Here is a 24,715-nt window from a genome sequence, read left to right as displayed (position 1 = left end):
CACACACACACACACACACACACACACACACACACACACACACACATATATATGTGTATATATGTGTGTGTATATATGTGTGTGTGTGTATATATATATATATATAGAGAGAGAGAGAGAGAGAGAGAGAGAGAAATCTTTATAAGGGTAGGGGATATTAGACTTTCAAGAGTCATTGAGGATAGCCTCTCAGAAAGGTAGTTGTAGGTGGCAGACTGTATAAAAGTGATGAGAGAGAAAATGTTTTCTAAAGATGGGGATGGGGTGGTGGGAAGAGTTACTGTGAAGGAAAGGTAGAATACTCGTTTGTCAGGGTTCTCCAGAGAAACAGAACCCATTGGAGATATATTAGAGAGGGAAAGGAAGAGGGAGAGACTTGTTATAGGGGACTGGCTCACATGATTATGGAGGCTGAAAAGTCCCAAGATCTACAGTCAGCAAGCTGGAGACCTAGAAGAGCAGATAGTGTAATTTGAGTCTGGCAGGCTCAAGATCCCAGAATAGCTAATGACTGGGTTTGAGTCTGAAGGCAGAAAAAACTCAGTGTTCCAGCTGGAAGGCAGTCAGGTAGGAAGAGTTTCCTCTTATTGGAAGGAGGGTCAATCTTCTTGTTCTATTCACGTGTTAGGGTGATTGGATGAGTCCTACCCACATCAAGAAGGTCAATCAGCTTTACTTAATCTACTGATTCAAAAGTTAATTGCACCTCCAAACACACTCACAGACAAACCCAAAATAATATTTGAATGGATATCTGGGTGCCCCATAGGTCAGTCAAGGTGACACATAAAATTAATGAACACACTGGTTATACTGATTATAGTTCATTAAAATGATGGTTTTTAGAAATAATGCTCTTAAAACAACTGTTTCAGGAAGGACATAGTTATGTGGGAAATTTGAAACAGCTGGCTGATAGATATTAACATAACGGGCTCAAGCATGGCACGACATTAAGGCCCTGATATTAACTATCTCCCCAAAAGAATGACTGCCACAGAGCTATTTATAATACCAACTGAGCAGCAGGTATACTAGAGTAGTATAGGTAGCATACTCCTTAAATTTTGCTTCCAGGGAAAAGCCTTTCTCCCACCTCCATATCCTTCACCCAGTACTACTTAAGCAATTGACAGGAAAAAAATTACCTAAAATATCACAGAAGTTAGACATTTCTGTGATGAATCCGAAGGAAAGACCTATAAGGAAATGAGAAGTCTCATTAAAAGAAGTATTATCAGCTACAGTGTTACATGTTTAGCCCAATTTCCAGTTTAGTGGTCTCTAAGATGTAGTAAAAATGCAAATAATAACTTTTTTTAGGAAGAAACACAGATCCTTACACAAGACTGATAAAATGAACAAAGGCTGCAGAATAATAGGAGATTGGTGGAAAAACAAAAGATAGAATAAAATAAGGACTTTAATATGTTTTGGATCTATGTCCCTGCTGAAATCTCACATTGAATTGTAATCCCCAGTTTTGGATGTGGAGCCTGGTGGGAGGTGATTGAATCATGGGTGTGGTTTCTCATGAATGGTTTAACACCATCACACTGGGTACTGTTCTCCTGATGATAAGTTCTCATAAGACCTGGTTGTTTAAAAATGTGTAGCACCTCCCCCAACATATTCTTCCTGCTATGGCCATGTGAAGTTCTGGCTCACCCTTTGCCTTCCATCATGAATGTAAGTTTTCTGAGGCTTCCTCGGAAGCTGAGCAGATGGCCAGCATCATGCTTCTGTAAGGCTGGCAGAACCATGAGCTAATTAAACCCCTTTTCTTTATATAAATTACCCAGTCTCAGGTAGTTCTTTACAGCAATGTGAGAATGAGCTAATGCAGAAAGTTGGTAACGAGGAAAGGGTCTTTGCTCTAAAGATACCTGAAAATGTGGAAGTAGCTTTGGAACTGGATAACAAGCAGAGGTTGGAAGAGTGTGAAGAGCTTAGAAGAAGACAGGAAGATAAGGGAAGATTTGGAACTTCCTAGAGACTTGTTAAACTGTTGTGACCAGGCCAGGCATGGTGGCTCATATCTGTAATCCCAGCACTTTGGGAGGCTGAGGCAGGTGGATCACTTCGGGTCAGGAGTTCAAGACCAGCCAGGCCAACATGGTGAAACCTGGTCTCTGCTAAAAATACAAAAATTAGCCAGGCACAGTGGTACGTGCCTGTAATCCCAGCTACTCGAGAGGCTGAGGCACAAGAATCACTTGAACCCAGGAGGCGGAGGTTGCAGTGAGCCGAGATTGCACCACTGTGCCACTGCACTCCAACCTGGGTGGCAAAGAGAGACTCTATCTCAAAAAAAAATAAACTGTTTTGATCAAAATGCTAATAGTGATATGGACAATGAAGACCAGGCTGAGGAGGTCTCAGATGGAAATGAGAAACATATTGGGAACTGGAGCAGAGGTCACTTTTGTTATGCATTAGCAAAGAGGTTGGCTGTATTATGCCCCTGCCGTAGGAATCTGTGAAACTTTGAACTTAAGAGTGATGATTTAGGGTATCTGGCAGGAGAAATTTCTAAGCAGCAAAGCATTCAAGATATGCCATGGCTGCTTCTAACAATGTATGCTCATATGCATGGGCAAAGAAATGACCTGAAACTGGAAATTATATTTAAAAGGGAAGCAGAGCATAAATGTTTGGGAAATTTGCAGCTGGAAATGTGTTAGAAAAGAAAACCTCGTTTCCTGGTGAGGAATTCAAGCCAGCTGCAGAAATTTGCATAAGTAAAGAGGAGACAAATGTCATTAGCCAGGACAATGGGGAGGCATGGAAGGCATTTCAGAGACAACCATAGTAGCCCTTCCCATTATAAGCCTAGAGGCCTAGGAAAGAAAAATGGTTTCACAGATGTGGGACACTGTTCCTCACATCCTGGCTGCTCCAGTTTGAGCTGTGGCTCAAACAGGCTCAGGTATAGCTTGGGCCACTGCCCCAGGGGGTGCAAGCTGCAAGCCTTGGCGGCTTCCATGTGGTGGTAAGCCTGAAGGTGAACAGAGTGCAAGAGTTGAGGCTTAGGAGCCTCTACCTGGATTTCAGAGGATGCATTGAAAAGCCTGGATTTCCAACCAGAAGCCTGTTGCAGGAGAAGAGTCCTCATGGAGAACCTCTACTAGGGTAGTGCAGAAGAAAAATGTGGGGTTAGAGCCCCTACATAGAGTCCCCACTGGGGCACTGCTTAGTGGAGTAGTGAAAATAGGGCCACTATTCTCCAGACCCCAGAAGAGTAGATCCACCAGCAGCTTGCACTGTGCACCTGGAAAAGCTGCAGGCACTCCACACTAGCCCGTGAAAGCAGCTGTGGGAGCTGAGCCCTGTAAATTCACAGGGGAGGAGCTGCTGAAGACCTTGGGAGCTCACCTCTTCTTGCACCACATGTTCCAGATTTGGGACATGGAGTCACAAGAGATTATTTGGCAGCTTTATGGTTTAATGATTACTCTGCTGGGTTTTAGACTTGTGTAGGGCCTGTAGCCCCTTTCTTTTGACTGGTTTCTCCCTTTTGGAATGGAAGTATTTACCCAATGCCCTATACCTCTATTGTGTCTTGGAAGTAACTAACTCATTTTTTATTTTACAGGCTCATAGGCAGAAGGGACTAGACTTTTCTCAGATGAGATTTTGGATTTTGGACTTTTAAGTTAGTACTGCAATGACTTAAGACTTTGAGGAACTGTTGGGAAGACAAAATTGTATTTTGAAACGTGAGAAGGACATGAGGTTTGGAAGGGGTCAGGGACAGAATGATGTCCTTTGGCTCTGTGTCCCCATCCAAATCTCATGTTGAATTTTAAACCCCACTGTTGGAGGTGGGACTTAGTCGGAGCTGATTGAATCATGGTGGTGGTTTCTCATGAATGGTTTAACATCATTCTTTTGGGTGTTGTTCTTGTGATGGTGAGTCGTTTCTCACAAGATCTGATTGTTTAAAAGTGTAGAGCACCTCCCTCCTCTCTCTCTTCCTTTTGCTGTGGCCACTTAAGATTTGCTTGCATCCCATTTGGATTCCATCACGATTGAAAGTTTCCTGAGGTCTCTATAGAAGCCATCATGCTTCCTGTACAACCTACGGAAATGTGAGGTAGCAAAACCTTTATTCTTTATAAACTACCCAGTCTCAGGTATTTCTTTATAGCAGTGCTAAAACAGACTAATATAGATTTTACAAAAAGAAGAAAAACCGAGTTCAATAAAAGTGAAAGGCAATCAAATTATAAGTTAAGCATATGGCCAAGAGCCATTCATTTATCATTATTTTGCAATTCAACTACTAAAAGAGAGTAAGAATGAAACAGCAAACTTGCCATTTCTGTATTTAAGGAATGCTTTATTCACAGAATTATACATTTTCACATGTTATACATGCACACACACACACATATATATAAATATTTATGTGTGTTACACCAATGAACAAAGGAAAACCAGCATTATATAAATAGTAATTTAGTGTAAGTTTTTTAGTGGAACAATTTGTTTTAAAATGTAATTAGCTTTATACAAAGAGAAAAAGTTGATAGAGAAAACATCAATCAAGTAAATAAAGAATTCATTTCTAAAATAGAATTGCAAGCTGAAAATGAAAATTAGGAAATAATTCAATTTATAATACTATCCAGAAGAATAAAATACTTAGGAATAAATTTAACCAAGGAGGTATGATATATGTATGCTGAACTACAAAACATTCCTAAAAAATTATAGAAATCCTAGATAAATGTAAAGCATTCCACATTTATGGATTAGATGAATTAGTATTGTCAATATGACAATACTTCCCATATCGATATGGAAAGTCAATGAAATTTCTGTCAAATTTCCAGGTGGCCTTTTTTTTTTTTTTTTTTTTTTAACAGAAATTGATATGCAGATCCTAAAATTCACAGTGAAATTAAAGAAAACCAGAATAGCCAACATAATTGCATAAGAACGAAACTTGGAGCACTCACAAGTTCTTACTTCAAAACTTACTACAAAGCTACAGTAATCAAAACTGTGTGGTACTAGCATGAAGAAAGACATATGAATCAATGCAAGTAAATTGAGAGTCTAGTCGAAATAAAAGAAAAAATGTTAAAGGCAACTAGAGAGAAAGGTCAGGTTATCTACAAAGTGTAGCTCTTTGTAGCCTGTGTTCTCCAGCTGACAGAGGTTTCAGTCCTCCCTGGAGCAAAGCTCCCAGGGAGAGGAGTGGAATGCCATCTTTGCTGTTTGGGCTACAGTGAACCTCTTGGCATCATTTCTTTATGCTGACTGTGAACAATCTGGAAAATGAAAAAAAAAAATCCCATTTACAGTAGCCACACATAAAATTAAATTCTAAGGGGTTACCTTAACCAAAAAAGTGAAAATCTCCATAAAAAATCATAAAATAGTTATGAAATAAATTGCAGATAACACAAAAAATGGAAAGATATACAATGCTCCTGAATTGAAAGTATCAGCATGGTTAAAATGTCAATAATACCCAAAGCAATTTACAGCTGCAATGCAATCCCTATCAAAATACCAACAGTTTTCACAGAAATAGAAAAAAAGATCCTAAAACTTATATGGAACTACAAAATAAATAGCCAAAGCTATGCTATGCACAAAGAACAAAACTGGAGGAATCACATTACCTGACTTCAAATTATACTACAGAGCTGTAGTAATCAAAATAGCATGTTACTGACACGAAATCAGACACATAGACCAATGAAACAGAATAGAAAATCCAGAAATAAATCCACACACCTATGGTAAACTCATTTTTGACAAACATGCCGAGAACATACACAGGGGAAAAGACGGTCTCTTAAATAAATGATGCTGGGAAAAGTGAATATCCCTACGCAAAAGAAAGAAACTAGATCCCTATCTATCACCATATACAAAAGTAAAATAAAGATAGATTAAAAACTTAAATCTAAGACATCAAACTATAAAATTACTAGACAAAAACATTAGGGAAAATTCCCAGGACATTGGTCTAGGCAGAAATTTCTTGACCATTACCCCACAAGCACAGGCAACTATAATTAAAATAGATAAATGGGATCACATCAAGTTAAAAAGCTTCTGCACAGCAAAAAATACAATCAACAAAGTGAAGGGATAACCCACAGAGTAAAAAAAAAAGAAAAAAAGGAAAACTACCCATCTGGCAAGAGATTAACAACCAAAATATATATTAATAAGAAGCTCAAACAACTCTATAGAAAACAGTCTAATAATTCAATCGAAAAATAGGCAAAAGGTTTTAATGGACATTTCTTAAAAAAAGACATACAAATGGCAAACAGGCATATAAACAGGTGCTCAACATTACTGATTATTAGACAAATGCAAATCAAAACTACAATGCGATATCACCTCCCTCCAATTAAAATGACTTATATCCAAAAGACAGAGAATAATAAATGCTGATGAGGATGTGGAGAAAAAGGAACCCACATATACTGTTGGTGAGAATGTAAGTTAGTACAACGTAAGTTCTTAAAAAAAAAGCAAACAAACAAAAGAAAAAACTAAAAATTGAGCTACCACATGATTCCACAATCCTGCTGCTGGGTATATACCCAAAGGAAAGGAAATCAGTATATTAAAGGGATATCTGCACTCCTATGTTTGTTGCAGTACTATTTACAATAGCCAAAATTTGGAAGCAAACTAAATGTCCATCAACTGATGAATAGATAAAGAAAGTGTGGTACATATACTCAATGTAGTACTATTCAGCTATATATTAAAAAAATGAGACCCAGTAACTTGCAACAACATGCAGAAAATTGGAGATCATTATACTAAGTGAAATAACAACAGAAAAACAAAAACAAACATCGAGACACAGAAAAACAAACATCGGATGTTCTCACTTGTTTGTGAGATCATAAAATCAAAACAATTAAACTCATGGACATAGATAGTAGAAGGATGGTTATCAGAGGCTTTGAAGGTTAGTGGTGTGGGGGCTGCAGGGGGAGGTGGGGATGGCTAGTGGGTACAAAAATATAGAAAGAATAAACAAAACCTACTATTTGATAGCATAGTAAGATGATTACAGTCAATTGTGACTTAATTGTACTTAATTTAAAATAACTTTAAAAGTATAATTGGATTGTAACTTAAAGGATAAATACTTTAGAGGATGGACACCTCATTAAGTATAATGTGCTTATTTCACATGACATGCCTGTATCAAAACACCTCATTTGTCCCATAAATATATACCCCTACTATGTACCCACAAAAATTAAAAAAATAAATAAATAAAAATTTAAAAAGAAAGATAAGTATATAAATAATAAATACAATTTAGAGAAAAAGAAAGTAAAAAGACAACCAACAAAATAGAAAATTTTTGCAAATAATATACCTAATAAAGGGACTTGTATGCAGAATATACAAAGTCTTCCAACTCACCAGTAAAAAGACAAATAAATAAATAGCTGGCAAAAAATCTGAATAAACATTTCATCAAAGATATTAAAATTATCTATAAGCATGTGAAAAGATGCTTAATATTATTAGTCATCAGGGACATACAAATCAAAACCACAATGAGATACCACTTTACATTCCCTAGGATGACTGTAATAAAAAGGACAGAAAATAGTCAAATTACTGTAATTAGCATATCCATTACCTCAAACCTTTATCATTTCCTAGTGATGGATGAATGTTCTTTGAACATTCAAAATCCTCTAACTCATTACATATTGTATACATGTATCAAAACATCACCCTCTACCTCATAAATATGTACAATTATTATGTGTCAATTAAAAATAAAATAACACTTTGTAAAAAGACAAAAAATAACAAGTGTTAGTAAGAATGTCATGAAATTAGAATCTTCATACGTTGCTAGTGGAAATGTAAAATGGTGCAGCTGCTTTGGAAAACAGTCTGACACTTCCTCGAAAGGGTAAACATAGAGTTATCATGTGACCCAGCAATCCCATTCCTGGGTTTATTTTTACTCAAGAAAAATAAAAATGTATGTCTGCATGAATGTTCATAATAGCATTATTCATAAGAGCCAAAAAATTGAAACAACCCAAATATCATTAGTTGGTGAATGGATAAACAAATCATGCTCTATAAATGCAATGTAATATAATTTAGCCATTTAAAGGAGTAAAGTATTGGTAGATGCTACGATACAGATAAACCTTGGAAACATACTAAATGAAAGAAGCCAGTCACAAAAGATCATATGTTATATGATTCAATTTCTATGAAATGTCCAGAATAAGTAAATCTATAGAAACAGAAGATAGATAAGTGGTTGTCTAAAGTTTGGGGTGAAGGAGAAGGAATTTGGAGAAAATGGGGTGTGACTGCTAATGGATAAAGGATTTCTAAACAGGGTAATGAAAATTTTGATTGTGATCATTGAACCACTCTGCAAATATACTAAAAATCATTGAATTGTATACCCTAAGGTAAACTGTAATGTTTATTAATTATATTTCAAAGAAGTCACCATTTTCAGAAGGACCAAATTGCAAAATAATTGAATAATTACTTTTGGAGGTTGGAGAAGGGTGAGAAGTTCTTGATTTTTTTTTTTTATATGTGATATTGTGGAAAGGAATAAGGGAGAAATAGAGAGGAGAAGGGTGATTCCTTTTACTTTAATATTATTTAAAATGTAAAGTCACAGCCTTGTCTCAGGGATTTACCAAGTATAAAAAATATATCTAATTACCGACAAAAGAGCTTGATGTCTTAGAGTGAAGAATGTATAAAAAGTTATAAACAATGTTCAACATCAAAATTTATTCTACTTTGATTTCTATGCTTGGGATGTTTGCATTGTTTCGGGCTTTGTCTGTAGTGAGTGTGCTGCTGCTAATTTATTTTTAATCTTTAAAAAGACAGCAGTCTCTTTTGGATGGTCAGTTCCTCAGCTGGGATTTTAAAAACTAGATCAATTTTATCAATAAACTTATTTTATCCAATTTAGAAGTAAAAACAATCCCTTTGCCTGAGACTTCCAATTAAATTTTACAGATTACAGTATACCTAAGTATGCAAAACATGCTGTAGAAAAGCAATAGCCAAGCAAAAGTTGACTTCACAGTTTGTCCAGAAAGTCAAAAGCAAGAAAGAATGTGCAAAAAATTAAGATAGAGAAGAGTGATGGTGACAAAACAAGGAGAAAGTAGAACACTAGAGGAAGTGAGAGATACACACTGAAACAAGGAGACAGGAAGAGACATAAAAAGAGGCAGCTATAAAGATAGTCTAGGCCCTGTATTTCAAAATCCTTTTTTTGGTTTACAGAAGGAAATTCACTTACTCTACATATGTCTGAATAATACAGATTGAGAAATATGCTAGTACAATTGTTTCATCCGGAACATCGTGGCTAGATGAGCTGTGGCAAGTGTGAAATTTCTGCTCAAGGAAATGCTGGCTTTTGTTTTTTAATTTTCCTTTTTTCATTTTAATTTTTATTTTTAGTTCTGGGGTACATGTGCAGGATGTGCAGGTTTGTTATGCAGATAAATGTGTACAATGGTGATTTGCTGCACCTATCAACCCGTCACCTGGGTATTAAGCCCAACATGAATTAGCTATTTTTCCTATAGTTCTCCCTCCTTTCACCACAAGCCCCAACAGGACTCAGTGTGTGTTGTTCCCCTTCCTGAATCCATGTGTTCTCATTGATCAGCTTTCACTTATAAGTGAGAACATGCAGTGTTTGATTTTCTGTTCCTGCATTAGCTTGCTGAGGATAATGACTTCTAGATTCATTCGTATCCCTAAAAAGGACACAATCTTACTCCTTTTATGGCTCTATAGTATTTCATAGTGTATATGTACCACATTTTTTAAATCCAGTCTAACGTTGATTGGCATTTGAGTTGATTCCATGTCTTTGCTCTTGTGAATAGTGCTGCAATGAACATACACATCATGTATCTTTGTAATAGAATCATTTACATTCCTTTGGGTATATACCCAGTAACGGGATTGCTAGGTCAAATAGTGGTTTTGGTTCTAGATATTTGAGGAATCACCACACACTGTCTTTCACAATGGTTGAACTAATCTGCATTCCCACCAACAGTGTAAAAGCATTCCTATTTCTCTGCAAGCTTGCAAACATGTGTTGTTTCTTGTTTTTTTAATAATTGCCATTCTGACTGGTGTGAGATGGTATCTCACTGTGGTTTTGACTTGCATTTCTTTAATGATCAGTGATGTTGAGCTTTTCTTCATACGTTTGTTGGCAGAATGAATGTCTTCTTTTGAAAAGTGTCTGTCCATGTCCTTTGCCCACTTTTTAATAGGGTTGTTTGCTCTTGTAAATTTGTTTCAGTTCCTTGTGGATTCTGGATATTAGCCTTTGTCAGATGGATAGATTGCAAAAATTTTCCCCCACTCTGTGGGTTGTCTATTTGCTCTGATAGTTTATTTTGCTGTGCAGAAGCTTGTTAGTTTAATTAGATCCCATTTGTCAATTTTTGCTTTTGTTGCAATTGCTTTTGGTGATTTCATCATGAAATCTTTGCCTATGCCTATGTCCTGAATGGTGTTGCCTAGATTTTCTTCTAGGATTTTTATACTTTAGGGTTTTACATTTAAATCTTTAATCCATCTTGAGTTAATTTTTGCATAAGATGTGAGGAAGGGGTTCAGTTTCAATTTTCTGCATATGGCTAGCCAGTTTTCCCAACACCATTTATTAAGTAAGAAATGTTTTCCCCATTTCTTGTTTTTGTCAGGTTTGTCAAAGATCAGATGGTTGTAGATATGCAGTCTTATTTCTGAGCTCTCTGTTCTGTTCTATTGCTCTTTGTGTCTGTTCTGGTACCAGTACCATGTTGTTTTGGTTATTGTAGCCTTATAGTATAGTTTAAAGTCTGATAGCATGATGCCTCCAGCTTTATTCTTTTTGCTTAGGATTATCTTGGCTATATGAGCTCTTTTTTGGTTCTATATGAATTTTAATTTTTTTTCTAATTTTGTGAAGAATGGCAATGGTGGTTTAATGGGAATAGCATCTAATATATAAATTACTTCGGGGAGTGTGGCCATTTTTACAATATTGATTCTTCCTATCCATGAGCATTGGATATTTTTCCATTTGTTTGTGTCCCCTCTGTTTTCCTTGAGCAGTGGTTTGGAGTACTCCTTGAAAAGGTCCTTCACTTCCCTTATTAGCTGTATTCCTAGGTATTTTCTTCTTTTGTTGCAGTTGGGAATGGGAGTTCATTCATGTTTTCACTCTCTGCTTGCCTGTTGTTGGTAAATAGGAATGCTTGTTACTTCTGCCCATTGATTTTGTATCCTGAGACTTTGCTGAAGTTGCTTATCAGCTTAAGAATCTTTTGGGCTGAGATAATGGGGTTTCCTAGATATAGGATCATGTCATTTGCAAACAAAGACACTTTGACTTCCTCTCATCCTATTTGAATACCTTTTTGAATTACTCTTGACTGATTGCCCTGGCCAGAACTTCCAATACTATGTTGAGTAGGAGTGGTGAGAGAGGGTATCCTTGTCTTGTGCTGGGTTTCAAGATGAATGCTTACAGCATTTGTTCATTCAGTATGATATTGGCTGTGGGTTTGTCATAAATATCTCCTGTTATTTTGATGTATGTTCCTTTAATACCTAGTTTATTAAAAGTTTTTAATAAGAAGAGATGCTGAATTTTATCCAAGGCCTTTTGTGCATATATTGAGAAAATGATGTGGTTTTTTGTCTTTAGAGCTGTTTATGTGATGAATTATGTTTATTGATTTGCATATGTTGAACCAAATGCATCCTGGGAATGAAGCCAAGTTGATCGTGGTGGATAAGCTTCTTCATGTGCTGCTGTATTTGATTTTCCAGTATTTTATTGAGAATTTTTGCATTGATGTTCATCAGGGATATTGATCTTAAGTTTTCGTTTGTTGTTGTTGTATCTCTGCAAGGTTTGGGTATCAGGACGATGCTGGCCTCTTAGAATGAGTTAGGGAGAAATCCCTACATTTCAATTGTTTGGAATAGTTTCAGAGGAAATGTATCAGCTCCTCTCTGTATTTCTGGTAGAATTCAGCTTGATGTTGCATAAGCATTTGATAAAATTCACATCCCTTTGTAACAAAATCCTTCAAAAAACTGGGGATAGAAGGAACATATCTCAACATCACAAAAGTCATATACAACAGACCCAAAGCTTAGTATCACACTGAATGTGAAAAAATACTGAAAGCCTTCATACTAAAATCCACAACACAACATGGATGCCCAGTTTCACCACTGTTATTCAACATAGTATTGAAAGTTCTAGCTAGAAACAAGAGAAAGAAATAGCATCCAAATTGGAAAGAAAAAATGAACTTATTTTTATTTGCAGATAAAGATAATGTGATCTTATATTTGGATTAGTCTAAACAATCCATCAAAAAACTCTTAAAATTGGTTAATTCAGGATAGTTGCAGGATAGAAGATCAACATAAAAAATCAGTCATGTTTCTATATGTCAACAGCAAACAATCTAGAAAAAAATCAAGAAAGTAATCCCTTATACAAGAGCTACAAGGAAAATAACATACCTAGAAATTAACTTATTCAATTAAGTGAAATATCTCTACAAAGAAAACTATAAAATATTGATGCAAGAAATTGAGAAGGACACAAAACAATGAAAAGATATTCCAAGTTCATGGATTGGAAAAATCAATATTGTTAAAATGTCCATACTGCCTAAAGGAATCTACAAATTTAATGCAATCTCTATCAAAACACCGAAGACATTCTTCACAAAAGTAGAAAAACAACCCTAAAATTCACACAGACACACAAAAGACCCAGGATAGTAACAGTCATAGCTATTCTGATAAAAGAAAAAAACTGGAGTAATTGCATTACATTATTTTAAATTGTACTACAGAGCTATAGTAACCAAAACGATATGGTGCCAGCATGAAAACAGACACACAGACCAATGTAAAAGAATAGAGAACCCAGAAACAAATCCACACATCTGCAGTGAACTCATTTTTGACAAAGATGCCAAGAAGATATATTGAGGAAAAAAAAACAGTCTCTTCAATAAATGGTGTCAGAAAAAAATGGATATTCATATGCAGAAAAATGAAACTAGACCCCTACCTATCACCACACACAAAAATCAAACCAATATGAACTAAAGACTTAAATACCAGGCCTCAAAATATGAAACTACTAAAAGAAAACATTGGGAAACTCTCCAGGTCTTTGGAATGGGCAAATACTTTTTGAGTAATACAGCACAAACAAGCAATTGAAGTAAAAATGGACAAATGGTATAATATAAAGTTAAAAAGCTTCTGCACAGCAAAGGAAACAATCAACAAAGTGAAGAGACAACCAAGAGAATGGGCAAAAATATCTGCAAACTATCCATCTGACAAGGGATTAATATCAAGGATGTATGAGGAACTCAACTCTGTAGAAAAAAATCTAATAATCTAATTTTTAAAATGGCAAAATATCTGAATAGACATTTCTCAAAAGAAGACATGTGATATGGTTTGCATCTGTGTCCCCAAAAAAATCTCATGTCAGTTGGTAATCCTTAATATTTGAGATGGGGCCTAGGGGGAGGTGACTGAATCTTGAGGGTGGATCTTCCATGAATGGCTTACCACCATTTCCTTGGTGCTGTTCTTATGATAAGAGTTCTCATGAGATCTGGCTGTTTGAAAATGTATAGTACATCCCCCACCAGCTTAATCCTACCTTGGCCATATGATGTCTGCTTTCCCCCTTCTGCCATAATGGTAAGTTTCCTGAGGCCTCCCCAGAAGTCGAGCAGATGCTGGCATTATACTTTCTGTGGAACCATGAGTCAATTAAACACATTTTCTTTATAAATTACCCAGTCTCAGGTATTTTTGTATAGCAGTGGAAGAACAGACTAAAATAGATAATTAATGGGGCATTGATATAAAGATACCGGAAAATGTGGAAGCAGTACATGTGGGTAACAGGCAGAGGTCAGAACAGTTCGGACGGCTCAGAAAAAGACAGGAAGATGAGGGAAGGTTTGGAACTGCCTAGAGACTGGTTGAATGATTGTGACCTAAATGGTGATGGTGATATGGGCAGTGAAGGCCAGGCTGAAGAGGTAGGTGATTTGTTTTTCTAAGACCACCAGAGTGAGCACAAAAGAACCAGTGAGTAGGCAAGGCTAGGGCAAAGGAGGCCGACAGAGTCCCCCGGTGGGGCTCTCCGACGGAGTTCCTGCAGTCCCGACATCCCCACAGGAGTGGAGGACTGAGGAAGGCCGCCTGGCGCGCTGGCCGAGAGCGGCTTTTCTAGGAGTGGGAGGGCAATAGGCGGGGCACGGGCATGTCCGGGGGCATTCTGCAGGTGCGACCAGGTAAATCTTGGTCTCTTCGGATTGACGTCACCTGGCACATGCCCGGTTGGTCTGCACCTTCCCGGGCGCCAGCTGCATTTTCGCGCACGTGGGAAAAGTTGGTGAAGAAGAACCCAGAAGTGTGCCATCCTGCCTCCCTTCGTCCAAACAGTAGGTCTCAGATGGAAAAGAGGAATCTATTGGGAATTGAAGCAGTTGTCACTTTTGTTACGCTTAGCAAAGAGATTCACTGCATTGTGTCCCTGCTGTAAGGGTCCATGGAATTTTGAACTTTGAAGTGATAATTTAGGGTATCCAGTAGAATAAATTTCTAAGCCGCAAACTGTGCAAGAAGTAACTTGGCTGCTTCTAGTGGCCTATGCTATATTTTTGAGCAAAGACATGATCTGAAATTGAAAAAGGAAGCAGATCCTATATTTAAAAAGGAAGCAGAGCATAAAAGTTCTGAATGTTTTAAGCCTGACCATGTAATAGAAAGGAAAAGTCAATTTTCAGGGAAGGAATTCAAGAAGGCTGCAGAGATTTGCATAAGTAAAAAGCAGGTAAGTGCTAATAGCCAAGACAATGGGGAAAAGGCCTGGAAGGTATTTCAGAGACCTTTCCAGCAGCTCCTCCCATCAGAGACCAGGAAGCCTGGAAGGGAAGAATGGTTTCATGAGCCAGGCTCAGGGACTCATTGTCCTATGCAGCCTTGGGGCATTGTTCCCCATATCCCAGTTGCTCTAGCTCTAGCCATGGCTCAAAGGGGCCCTGGTACAGCTCAGGCTGCTGCTTCAGAGAGTGAAAGCCATAAGCCTTGGTGGCTTCCATGTGGTGTTAAGCCAGTGGGTGCAGAGTGAAAGAATTGAGGCTTGGGTGTCTTTGCCTAGATTTCGGAGGATGTAAGGAAAATCCTGGATGTCTAGGCAGGAGCCTGCTTCAGGAAAGGAGCACTCATGGGGAAACTCTGGTAGGAAAATGTGAAGGAAAAACGTAGGGCTTGAGCACCTACAAAAGTCCCCACTGGGGCACTCCCTAGTGTAGCTGTGGGAAGAGGGCCACCCTCCTCCAGCCTCCAAAATGTTACATCCACTGGCTTGCAACGTGTGCCTGGAAAAGCTGAAGGCACTGAACACCAGCCCATGAGAGCCACTTCAGGGACTGAACCCTGCAAAATCACAGGTTCAGATCTGTTCCAGGCCTTGAGAGCCCACCCTTAGGATCACTGTGGCTAGGATGTTAGACATGGAGTCAAATAAGATTATTTTGAAGCTTTAAGATTTAATTACTGCCCTGCTGGATTTTGGATTTGAATGGGACCCGTTGCTCCTTTTTTTTTTTTTTTTTTTTCCTTTGGTTTATTTCTCCCTTTTGGAATGAGAATAATTACCCAATGCTTGTACCCCCATGGCAACACATTTTTTATTTTTCAGGCTCATAGGCAGCAGGGACTAGCCTTGTCTCAGATGAGGCTTTGAACTTTGTACTTTCGATTTAATGTTGAACTGAGGTAAGACTTTGGGGGATTATTAAGAAGGGATAATTATATTTTGCAATTTAAAAAGGACATGAGATTTTGGGGTCCAGGGGAGAAATCATAAGGTTTAGATCTGTGTCCCTAGCCAAATCTCATGTCAAAATGTAATCCCCAATACTGAAGGTGGGGCCTCGGATCAGGTGATTGAATCACAGGGTGGATCCTTCATGAATGGCTTAGCACCATTTCCTTGGTGGTGTTCTCATGATAGAGTTCTTATGAGATCTGGTTGTTTGAAAGTGTGTAGCACCTCCCCACAACTTTCTCCTGCTGTGGCCATGTGATGTGTGTGCTCTATCTTCACCTTCTGCCACAATTGTAAGGTTCTTGAGGCCTCCCCAGAAGCCAAGCAGATGTCAGCATCATGCTTGCTGTACATCTTGTGGAACCATGAGCCAAATAAACCTCTTTTCTTCATAAATTACCCAGTCTCAGATGATTCTTTATAGCAGTTCAAGAATGGACTAATAGAACATACAAATGGCAAACCGATATGTGAAAAGGTGCTCAGTATCAGAGAAATGCAAATCAAAACTACAATGAGATATTTTCTCATCTCAGCTAATGTGGCTTTTATCCAAAATTCAGGAGATAACAAATGCTGGCGAGGATGTGGAAAAAAGGAAACCCTAATACACTGTTGGTGGGAATGTACTTTAGTACAATAACTATGGAGAATAGTTTTAGTTTGTTCAAAAAACTAAAAATAGAGCTACGATATTATCCGGCAATCCCACTGCTAGGTATGTATCCAAAAGAAGGAAATCACTATATCCAAGAGATATCTGCACTCTCACGTTTATTGCAGCACTATTTACAATAGCCCAGATTTGGAAGCAACCTAAATGTCTATCAGCAGAAGAATGGATAAAGAAAATGTGGTACATATGCACAATGGAGTACTATTCAGCCATAAGAAGATTGAGATCCTGTCATTTGCAACAACTTAGATAGAACTAGAGGTCATTATGTTAAGTGAAATAAGCCAGGCAAAGAAAGACAAACTTTGCATGTTCTCACTTATTTGTGGGGGGTAACATTAGAACAATAGAACTCATGGAGATAGAGAGTAAAACAAAAGGGAAGGGTTTTGAGGTGGGGTGGGTAGTGGGGATGGTTAGTGGGTACAAAAATATAGTTTAGATAGTATGGATAAGATCCAAAATTTGGTAGCACAACAGGGTGACTACAGTCAACAATGGCTTAAAGAGTGTAATTGGATTGTTCATAACACAAAGAAAGAATAAATACTTTAGGTGATCAATATCCCATTTACTCTTATGTGATTATTATGCATTGTTTGCCTGTGTCAAAACATTTTATGTACCTCATATATTAATATACCTATTATGTATGCACAAAAATTTTAAAAAAGAACTGAAAAGTAAGAAACAGACACATTTTTGGACCATAAAAACCAAGTCTTCTCTGCTATTTCTCAGAAATAATTGGAAAAGGAAACTAGGTTGTGATTAGTCTACCTGGTCAGATTAGTTAGGTTACTTGGGGAAAGGAATGCTAAGACTAGGTTATTACGGTATTAAAGGGAAAAGTAACCATTGAAGGTCAGAGATGTTGGAAAATCTTTGGTTTTTAGTAATAGTTAATTATTCAAAAAATGGAATGAGAAGCATGGTTTTGTGAACCTCCTGCTAACTAGCTCTTCTGTGACTTTGGACAGGATTTAGATGCAATGAGCCCAAGATTTCTCACCTATGCAATGAGGAAATAGGTAATCTTTAACATTCTGTTGGTATCAGCATTGCTAAAATAAATATTTGTTCTTAAGATGACCATTCTGAAAGGAACAACTCCTGTGTGTATGCTTTAATACATTTCTTAAAAATGTAATTCTAATATTGCATAGCTCAAATATGTGCCTATATAGCACTTGCACAATTTTGTATGTTTGTTTTTTTTACTTTAGGTGCACATAATTTTCTCCTTGACCTGTATATATCCACCATAATTCTAACACGTTTCTTTTTCTCCCACTTTGTTTTCTTTTGATCACAACTGTAAGTTCTGATCATGATATCAGGTTTAGAATGATAAAAATTATGAATATAAATTACTCCAAACCCTGGGACATATAGATAAACAGTATCTACATATTTGCATATTGCACATAACATATAAACAGTCATGCAACACATAAAGATGTTTCAGTCAATGATGGACCACATATAAATGGTGGACCCACAAATTTATAATGGAGCTGAAAAATTCCTATCACCTAATAAAGTCACAGCCATCCAAACATCATAGCACGACACACTACTCATCTGTGTGTAATCTGTTTGCTGGTGTAAACAAACCTACTGCACTTCCAGTTATAGAAAAGTACAGCACATACAATTACATACAGTACATAATACTTGACGATGATAATAAATGACCATTACTGGTTTGTATACTTACTACAATTCCTATCATTATTTTAGAATTTATTGCTTCTACTTATTAAAAAATAACTATAAAACAGCCTCAGACATGTCCTTCAGGAAGTATTGTCATAGGAGGTAACAGCTCCATGTATAGTATTGCCTCTGAAGACCTGCCAGTGGGACAAGATGTGGAGGTGGACGACAGTGATATTGATGACCCTGACCCTATGTAGCTGAGGCTAGTGTGTGTGTTTGTGTCATAGTTTTTAACAAAAACAACTTTAAAAAGTAAAAAATGAAAATAAAACATTTAAAAATAGAAAAAGTTTAAAGAATAAGGATATAAAGACAATAATTTTGTCTACTGTGCAATGTGTTTGTGTTTTTAGCTAACTGCTATTATGAGTGAAAATATTTTTAAAAATTAAAAATTTTTAAGTCAACAGTTACAGTAAGCTAGGGTTAATTTACCATTGAAGAAATAAAGTTTTTTTTTTTTAAATAAATTTAGTGTAGCCTAATTGTAGAGTGTTTATAAAGTCTACAGGAATGTACAGCAATGTCCTAGGCCCTCACATTCACTCACTAAGCTCACCCAGAGTGACTTCCCATCCGCAAGCTCCATTCACGTTAAGTGTCCCACACAAGTGTACCATGTTGCCATCTGTTATGCTGTATTTTCCTCTACCTTTTGTGTGTTTCAATATATGTAAATGCATAACTATCTGTTATTTTATTACAATTGCCTACAGTATTCAGTACAGTAACATGTTGTATAGGTTTGTAGCCTAGGAATAATGGACTATACCGTATATCTTAGGTGTGTAGAAGACTCTACCATCTAGGTTTGTGAAAGTATACTCTATGATGTTCACAGAACAACAAAATCACCTAACACTAGAAAGTATACCTGTTTTTAAGCATACATACATATATTTCCATATTCTGTGACATTTTTCATTAAACAATTTATCCTGGCCAGGCGTGGTGGCTCAAGCCTGCAATCCCAGCATTTTGGGAGGCTGAGACGGGCGGATCACGAGGTCAGGAGATCGAGACCATCCTGGCTAACATGGTGAAACCCCGTCTCTACTAAAAAAATACAAAAAAAGCTAGCCAGGCGAGGTGGTGGGCGCCTGTAGTCCCAGCTACTCGGGAGGCTGAGGCAGGAGAATGACGTAAACCCGGGAGGCGGAGCTTGCAGTGAGCTGAGATCCAGCCACTGCACTCCAGCCCGGGCGACAGAGTGAGACTCCGTCTCAAAAAAAAAAAAAAAAAAAAATTTATCCTAGGTATCTTTTTCAGTGTCAGTGTAGATCTACATTACTACTTTAAATGGTCTTCAAATTATTCAAACTTATGAATAAACTGTAACTTATAAACTGAGTTTTCTATTGCTAGACACTTACATTGTTTTCAATATTTCAGTATTATAAGCAATACTGAAATGAACAGTATTAAAATTATTTTTTCTTCACTATTATTTTCTTAGGACAAACTCCTTGAACATTTGTTGGTTCAAAGAGTATGCACATTTTTCAGGTTTTTGTTAAGTATCATTAAACAGTACTCCAGCTATGTGCACTCTTTTACCTTTCCACTTGCAGTATGTGACAGTGCATTGTCATTTTAATTTTTATTTTCTTATTACTAGCACAGGTAATTTTTTAAAATTTTTTCCAAATTGCCTATTCCTTTCTTTTACAAGTAGTTTTATATTTATACAGTTTTTTACAAATGGTGTTAGTATGGTCTTTACTTGCAAATATCAAAACAGATTCTGAAATTGAATGAGGAATGTAACTCAGTCTCTTTTACCTTTCTTTAGATATAAGTTACCATTAGGAAAACTATCACAAAGCAAGTTGCAAGATACAGAAGACAGGCGAAGAAAAGAAACTTAAACGTCAAGAAATTTTGATATATTTTTTAAAAAGTGCCTAATTCATTTTTACTGGCTATAAATACACAAGCACTTTGTGGGAGCTATATTTAATACCAAATACATGATTCTTCTCCAAAAAAAAAAAAACTATTCTCTCTTTTTGCATATAAATGTTACTATAATTAAAGTTTGCCAATGCCATTTGTGATCTCGTTTCCTCATAAAAATATCTTGAAATAAAAATCAAACTGCTGGGCTAATATTTCTTCAAAACTGTACCTTAATACACAGCATTTGTTTTGTTGGTTCTTGTAAAGTTACTTCATCAGTAATAATTATACATGAGGAAATACTTACACTATCCTTACAAACCTAATTGCAGCCTTTGAAAAGACTCCTTTCTAAAACTGTTGTTCAGAAAATCAACCAGGGATTTCTCTATGCTAGAGAAATTTTCTGAAGACTTTCCCATGTACTGCTTAAAGATTGTTCCTTTAGTATAAATTGAAACAAGTCAGGGTTTATTTTTCTAAAGCTTCATTATCTAGGTAGATTTTTTAAAATAGCCATGTTCTTTCCCTAGGACTTCAGACTACTTAAGTACAGACTACTTAAATACACAGAAGAATTTCAATTAATTGGCAACCTGCTGACACAATTACTACACTGTGAAAACACATTTCTTCCAATATTAACAGTTATATTACATTTGTTGAAATGCTTTCTTTGTACCCTGAACCCAGGAAAAAAATTAACAAAATAATAAATAGATGTGATTTATTTTTCCTCGTGCATTTTTTTCATTTACTTTTCAATATAAAGACTGGAGAATTATATTAAAATTTGAATTATACCTAAATTATTCTAAGTAATGCATCCTACTCCCAGAGTCTTTGTTTTCTATTAGATTAAAGAGACTGTTTTGTTTAATGCAAGCCAGGCTGGTGGGAGTTAATACCAATTCCAGCAGGTCAGCATTATAATATTTGGCCTGAAGTTGTAAACAGTGGTAATAGTTTAAGGAAAATATTTTGAGAAAGACCTCTACTTTCCTCAAATGTCATTTCTCCCTGGGTACAGTGCAAATATTTTAAATAGGTGCCATTTGGTATGTCATTCATTGCCTTTCACCTTTTGTGCCCTCTTAAACTTCTGCAAGCAATGAAAAGAGAACCCTAGGATGCTATTAGTGGGACTGTAACTTAATACAACCACTAAGGAGAACACGTTGGATATCTGTTGAAAAACTAAAAATAAAACTACTATACAATCCAGCAATCCCTCTGCTAGGTATATATCCAAAAGAAAGGAAACCAGTATATCAAAAAATATCTGCACTCCCATACTTACTGCAGCACTATTTGCAATAGACCAGATTTGGACACAATCTAAGTGTCCATCAACAGATGAATGGAAAAAGAAAATGTGGTACATATATACAATGAAGTACTATTCAGTCATTAAAAAGAATGACATCCTGTTATTTGCAACAACATGGGTGGAACTGTAGGTCATTATGTAAAGTGAAATAAGGCAGGCACTGAAAGACAAACTTCGTATGTTCTCAGTTATTTGTGAAAGCTAAAAATTAAAACAATTGAACCCATGGAAATAAAGAATAGAAGAATGATTACCAGTGGCTGGGAAGGGTCAGGGAGGGGCACAGGAGAGTCAGGGTAATTAATGGGTAAAAAAATAGATAGAATTAATAAAATCTAATATTTGATAGCACAACAGGGTGACTACAGTCAACAATAATTTATTATACATTTAAAAAATAAAGGATTATAATTAAACTTTTTGTAGCACAAAGGATAAATACTTGAGGTGTTCAGTACTCCATTTATACTGATGTGATGACTATGCATTGCACACCTGTACCAAAGCATCTCATGTATCCCATAAATATATACACCTACTATGTTCCAACAAAAATTAAAAATGTTAAAAAAGGCAATGATTTTGCCCCAGAAAAATGGATTTCCTGATAAAAATATATTTTTTCAAAACCAATTCAATAAATTACTGACTGGTCTCTGCATCCCCTATTAATACTCTGGCCAAAACTAAAAGAGGTTTTGAGGAAAGCATTCCAAACTGGAAATAGTTTTAAAATTCCTATCTTATATTTTCACTGATGTTATCAATGAAATATAAACATAGAAATAGGGGTCTAGGGTTCTAGAAAGGGTTCCATTATATTCAATATTACTAAGGAAAAATGTGTATATACTAGACTTTCACAGGCGACAGATTATGTAGAGCACTGGCCCTTTGAAGGAACAGATAAAAATTCAAAGTGGCATTGAAAGAGTGAAGATGTAGTGATGATATAAAAAGGTAAGTGTTTACCAGAAATCAATTAAGAGCTATTGATTAAGGGAGACAAAAACAAGAAAGGACAGGAATAATTAAATGAAATACATGAATATTGGGGGAACCCGCCACTGATAGTTAACATGGGTTCTTTTCTATTTTCCTAAGCATTGGCTGGTCTGATAAATAAAGGGAAAGAGTACAAGAGAGAGAAATTTTAAATCTGGGTGTTGGTGTCCATGGGAGACATCACATGTCGGCAGGTTCCATGATGCTCCCTGAGCCATAAAACCAGCAAGCTTTTATTAGCGATTTTCAAAAAGGGAGGGAGTGTACGAATAGAGTGTGGGTCACAGAGATCACGCACTTCACAAGGTAATAAATATTACAAAGCAAATGGAGGCAGGGCGAGATCACAGGACCACAGGATGGGGCAAAATTAAAATTGCTAATGAAGTTTTGGGCACGCATTGTCATTGATAACATCTTATCAGGAGACAGGGTTTGAGAGCAGACAACCTGTCTGACCAAAATTTATTAGGCAGGAATTTCCTCATCCTAATAAGCCTGGGAGCACTACAGGAGACCAGGGCTTATTTCATCCTATCGTCTTCGACCGTAAAAGACAGCAGCACCCAAAGGGGCTATTTCAGAGGCCTACACTCAGGGGCCATTCTCTTTCTCAGGGATGTTCCTTGCTGAGAAAAAGAATTCAGCAGTATTTCTCCTATTTGCTTTTGAAAGAAGAGAAATATGGCTCTGTTCTGCCTGGCTCACTGGCAGTCAGAGTTTAAGATTATCTCCCTTGTTCCCTGAACATGGCTGTTTCCTGTTCTTTTTTCAAGATGCCCAGATTTCATATTGTTCAAACACACATGCTCTACAATTTGTGTAGTTAACACAATCATCACAGGGTCCTGAGGTGACATACATCCTCCTCAGCTTACGAACATGACAGGATTAAGAGCTTAAAGTAAAGACAGGCATAGGAAATCACAAGGGGAATTGGGGAAGTGATAAGTGTCTATGAAATCTTCACAATTTATGTTCAGAGACTGCAGTAAAGACAGGTGTAAGAAATTATAAAAGTATTAATTTGGGGAACTAATAAATATCCATGAAATCTTCACAATTATGTTCTTCTGCCATGGCTTCAGCCGGTCCATCCATTCGGGGTCCCTGATTTCCCGCAACATATGAAAGGCATGTTTCCTGTATTTCATGAAAGATGTATATATGAAAGGATCTTTTTCTCTTGAAGCAGGCCTGGGTGAATTAATACCGATTTTAACATCTTTAGTTTCATGATATTTTGCCTGGAGTCCCAAGTAAAACTCACTTATTCTAATTGTGGCACTAATAATAGTAATTATTATTTGAATGGTTACTGTATGCCAAATGCTATGCTAAGTGTTTGAAAAATAGTATCTCATTTAAGTCTTGCAATAACTCCATGAAATAGTCATTTAACAGTTCCATTTTATAATTATGATAAATGAGGATTGGAGAGTTAAATGACTTGCTTAAGGTCACACAGCCAAAAAGTGACAAAAGTGAAAATCAGTACAAAGTGTCTACAATGTCCAATTCTCTTACATTTCCCTTTGGGCTCTCCTCAAGGATTCTAAGGAGCCAATTTCTTTACCAGCTTCTTTTCCCTTCTTACATCTACTGATTTAAAGGCTGTCTATTGCTGCTAACTATAAGAAAACAGACAGGTAATAATAAAATATAACAAGTTGGAAAGCTAAAAAAAATCTTCAAAGGTAATGGATTGCCCTGCATTTAATTGAAATATACATTTACTAAGCCCATCCTCATTATATCCCCGGGTATGATGGATGCGGACTGGGAGTTAACCCCTACCCAATGGTCTCCCTAAGCTATAAATCTTGACAAAGTTACCCAGACATGAGCTACAAGTGGATTCAGGGGGGTACCACTACTAAATAAGATGGAACTCTTAATTTTCCTCTTTAGATGGGCACCTCAACTCCTTGCCTTCATTTTGTACTTATTTCTTCTATGCTCCTTCCCTTGGCCCTATCTAGTCCTGAGTATGGACAAGGAAGGTACTTTTCTAAGTGGTATAGCATGGTGAAGAGGTGGTATTACATAACAGTTAGGAACAGGAACTCTGGCCAGACTGCCAAGTTTAAAGCCTGGCTTTGCCACTTACCGGTTGTATGAACTTGGGAAAATTACTTAATCTGTACATACCCGGTGTACTGTAAACACTATA

Source organism: Piliocolobus tephrosceles, chromosome 12 (genome assembly GCF_002776525.5).
Source record: "Piliocolobus tephrosceles isolate RC106 chromosome 12, ASM277652v3, whole genome shotgun sequence".
In the NCBI taxonomy this organism is placed as follows: Eukaryota; Metazoa; Chordata; class Mammalia; order Primates; family Cercopithecidae; genus Piliocolobus; species Piliocolobus tephrosceles.
This window is presented reverse-complemented; position numbering follows the sequence as displayed.